At 41.5% G+C, this 4,851-nt stretch overlaps 1 pseudogene; it reads left to right on the top strand.

The window, feature by feature from the left end:
• Positions 1–879: 879 nt before the first annotated feature.
• On the top strand, positions 880–4,173 carry LOC147453011 (pentatricopeptide repeat-containing protein At4g13650-like; annotated as a pseudogene).
• The last annotated feature ends 678 nt before the right edge of the window (positions 4,174–4,851 follow it).

Genomic DNA, 4,851 nt, shown 5'->3' with positions numbered 1-4,851 from the left:
TGTGGGTAAGCACTAGGAATGATGCAGCGCACCATTGGCTAGGGAACGTCAAAGATAGATGTATAGAGAGAGAGAGAGAGAGAGAGAGAGAGAGAGAGAGAGAGAGAGAGAGAGAGAGAGAGAGAGAGATGCCAAACGTCGCTTCCTTGCTTCATCACAAGGTTTGGGGTTCCCACGATTTTAGAACCATAAAAAAAAGCATCATCCTTGATTCCCTTCAAAAAGGATTTTCTCAACATTGTGGCTACCTACAAGGTATACATACTTTGGAAATTTCTCTCAAATTCTACCCAATTTGAGAGGTATTTTGGGAAGCTTTAAAATAAGAACTTAGAAGGGTATTTTGGGCATTTCCACAAATTTTAGGGTCAGTTCGGTAATTTTCCCTTCATTTGATGGCGAGGCTTTATCTTGTTCTCTCTCTCTCTCTCTCTCTCTCTCTCTCTCTCTCTCCGTCTCCGTCTCCTCGACTCAAGGATGCAGCAAATTTTGGCAGGCAGCAAATATTTTGTGCGCTGGTTTATTTCCCAAAGAGTGTGCTGGGTTCCAACCCAGAGTGTGCAGAGGTGGGGGGTTCATCAAGCATCAACTGCAAATCCCTTGCTTGCACTCCACATCAGTACCCACATCATCCGTTGGCTCACATCTGGACTGCCCACATTGCTCACCCTTGCCATATGTTGACCTATGTTTTAAGAAAATCGTCTGAGTATGATGTATTGTGCCCGTGCTTATCTATACCCATGATCTTACAACGTTACATGTACGCTACACATACCCTATGCAAGAGATTCATGTGGCATCTGTTAAATTCCCCTATCTAAGACCTCACGTAGGAGACTAATGTGGCACCTGGTCAACTCCCCTATATCAAATTACATGCGCAAACGCATATCTGGGTGGGCAGGAACATTCAGTCGTTATGGGATTCCGAGTGTCAAAGTGTGGATTTGGAGCACTAGTGAGGAAAATAGAATAAAACCATGACATGGAGCGTGTGGTTTGTATTGCGTCCACACATGTTGTTTGATATCAGATGAGTGAAGAACTTGGTGGCATCCTTTGGAAAACTTGCTAGGCTACCTGCTGCCGAATATTGCTTCATCTGCGTTAGTTTCTACATTGCACAACAGGTTTTTGATAAGTTGGATAATACAAGTGTTAACTCATGGACAACTCTTGTGCATGGTCTAATGATAACTGAAAATTTGAACAAGCCCGTATTGTTTTTTAGAGAAAGCAAGCTCGCCATGTACGACTAAGCTGTTATACATTCGATGCCCTAGTGAGTGAAAACTGTGGTCTACTAGTTAAAGGACATTGATTTCGGTAGGAATTTGCATATCCAGATTGCAAAAAAGGGACATGATGACAATCATATCATTTTTGTCACTCTGATTGAGCTTTACGTCAAGTGTAGCTCACATGTTGAAGCAAGTGCAGTTTGTGGAGAAACTGCCTTTCCAAGAGATAGTCTCATGGAACCTACTTATTATAGACTATGCTGACAATGGGCTTGGAGAGGAAGCTCTCAATTGTTTTAGGCTCATGCAAGGTACTTGCTTGTCTCCGGATGTTGTGACTTTGGTTGGTGGTTTGAAAGCCTGTAGTGTTGTTTAAGACACGATCACTGGCAGAGATTTTCATTTGTGTGTTGTCAACTTGGTGTTGAGACAAATGTTATTATTAGAATTACATCGATAGATATGTATATGAAGGGTAGCTTTCTTGAGGATGCTCAAAAGGTTTTTGACGATATTCAAACCCAAATTGTGGTCTTGTGGAATGCTTTGTTAATAGGATATGCTTAGCATGGATTTGAGAAGGAAGTGCTGAACTCCTTAGACAAAATGCAACTGCAAGGCTTATCATGGAGTCATGTCACTGCTACATGTGCATTGACTTGCTACAGTAGATTAGGGGATGTAAATGGTGGGTCCAAATTACATGCAGATATTGTTAAATTAGGAGCTGAGTCACATCCATCTGTTGGGGTCTCTTTAATAAAGATGTACATGTCTGTTGGTTTGTTGGATGAGGGGCAACATGTTTTCCACACACTGCCAATCCATAATGTTGTTTGCTGGATAGCTCTTCTCACTGGGTATGCAGAACATGGGCTGATTGAAGTGTCATTGGATGAGTTTACAACCACACTCTCTGAGGGAGTGTTTCCGGATTCTTCTCTGTATATACATCTATTAGAATGTTGTAGTCCCATTAGCAAAACAAATAGGGTTTTTAAATTACACTGTGAGATTGTAAAAAAAGGGCTTGAGTCAAGACACTTTTGTTGCTAATTCTTTGGTTGATACATACACAGTCACTGGCTTGATAGTGGAAGCACATAGTGTGTTTGATAAGTTGCCAGTATTCCAATCACTTGCATGTAGCATCTTGGCTTCGTGGTATGATGAACACAACCTTGGTGCCCAAATCTTGCTACTGTAGATTGAAGATACGCTTTTAAATGGTACATCTAAGTTTAGCTCTTCAATGCTCCTTGGCAGCTTAAAGATTTATGCAAGCTTTGAAGTTTCACTGTCGGCTGTAATATCCACATGAAGGTTTTCCATCAGGGGCTTGACAAGGATCTCAGTCTTGGAGTTGCTTTGGTGGCTATGTACACAAAATGCAACCGGTTTGCTGAAGCGCAGCATGTTCTAATTTGCCAACAAGATCAGTTGTTTCATGGAACACATTCAGTTTAGGCTATGCTGAACACTCCATGGAAGAAGAAGTCATAAGTTGCTTCAAGCAGATGCAAAGGGATGGTATCACTCCTATAACAAAATCACATTCATGTGTGCTTTGAAAGCATGTGGCCGTGTAGGAGCAATTAGGGAAGGCTTTGAGCTACATTCAGGTATTGCACTTGAAAGAATAGAGGAAGATTATCTAGTTGGCAATACTTATAACTGCACTTTTCTTTATGGGTGAATATGGGCTTTTCTTAGATTCATATGGGTATATAATACTTTGCTACATATGCCAAGCTTGGGTTGCTTTCTGAAGCATTGAAAGCTTTCAAGGAGTTGCCTTTGAAAGATGTAGTTTCCTGGAACTCTTTGATGGCAGGCCATGCAAATTGCAGGCTTGATGAGGAAATGTTGAATAGTTGGGCACAAAATGCAGGCTGAGTTTATCCCCCTAATTGTTTCTCATTTGTGCTTCTCCTAAAAACTTGCAGCAGCAGCTTATTCATAGTGGACAAGGCACTACTATTTCATGAAGAGATCATTGCAAAGGGGTTTGAATGTAATACGTATATTGCCAAACGGCTGGTTGACATGTATTCAAAGTCTAGCTTACTCGTTGGAAGCTTGGGAACTTTTGGCAGTATACTTGATCAGAGTGTGTTCTTGTGAAATGCATTGATAGGCAGTTTTGCTTGTTGTGGAAGAAGTGATTGGGTACATTATGCACTTGAGCGGATGCAACAGGATGATGTCGAGCCCAATGAACATGCTTACACAAATGTTCTGACTTTGTATACCCATGTAGGCCTTGTAAAGTAGGGACAATTGTGTTTCCATGATCTTCATGAAAATTATAATGTTTCTCCACTTCATGAGCACTATAACTGCATGATTGATCATCTTGGTCGTGCAGGCCAGCTCAACATAGGTGTTGCAGTGCTAGAGTTGCTGCCTTTTCAACCTGGCATTGTGACTTGACGTGCTATATTGGGTGCTAGTAGAAAGCGGAGAAACCTTGAACTTGGAAGGTATGCCTTTGAAAGCATGATGGGATTGAGCTGCAAAGAAGTTGCGGCTTGTATGCTAATGCTAACCATATATGCCGTGCCTGAGGAATTCGATCAAGAAGTCTAATTAGGACTTCATGGCACATTGAAATAGGTGCATGTCAGGGCAGAGGATTTCGGAGCACAAATAGGTGACCTTCTACCAAGCATTGTAGCCACACGGCTTGTGAATCAAACATTTAATGAGAAGGAGATTTGCAGGATTCCAACCTTTGGTACAATAGAGCTATAGGCCCACACATATAGATTGTTTCCTTCACACATTACATTTACAATGTAGGCATACCCATGTACATGCACATGGATACCTGTGTGTATTACTTGAGGGCTTTTGTCTCTTGAATATTTCTCCAAATCAGGTTCAAGCTTCAGGGCTAGGAAACCAACATAAGGAACACAAATACTGAAATGCGCAATTCTTTAGAATTCCCCCCCCCCCCCCCCCCCCTCTCTCTCCATCTATGATGCATTCTTTCTGCTACCTTGCCATATAGGGTATCAAGGTACAATAGATGAATTACCATGAATAAAGTCAAATTGATTTTCAAATAATTAACACAATGATTACATTCTAGCTGGTTGTATTTGGGGGCAGTTCTGAAGGCAGAATGTCCTTATAGAAACCGAGTTCAATGAGTGACTTCCAACATGACTGCACCCACTTTGTGTAGAGCTCATTGCTGATGTCATCCTCTGATGGATTGAGCGAAATTGATCTCCGCTAAAAAAGTAACATTGGCTCTTGTTGAAGGACCTGTGAACTGCGACATTCACTGTGTGAAACTCAGCCCTCCTGAGAGATGACCATTCTTCCACGATGATGTGTGGTCCACTTAGCACCATATCATTGGGCTTAGACTGTATCAGGGCGAAAGAATCCCCACTGAAGACATAGGCTTCCTTAACACTAGGTTGGTAACCTAACAGGACATAAAAGTGTCCTTTCAGGGTTTTGAAAAAAACCTCCAAAACCATAGTAGATCCACGCATTTTGTGAAATCCTTTCATGAGGTTATAGTTCAAGGCCTACTACACATGGAAAAAATAAGAAACTCGTAAAATTTCTTATCTTTTGGTCACACCAA

Source organism: Adiantum capillus-veneris, chromosome 8 (assembly GCF_014529385.1).
Source record: "Adiantum capillus-veneris isolate H3 chromosome 8, ASM1452938v2, whole genome shotgun sequence".
Taxonomy (NCBI): domain Eukaryota; kingdom Viridiplantae; phylum Streptophyta; class Polypodiopsida; order Polypodiales; family Pteridaceae; genus Adiantum; species Adiantum capillus-veneris.
The sequence above is the reverse complement of the archived record's forward strand: the minus strand, read 5'-3'. Positions and strand labels throughout refer to the sequence as shown.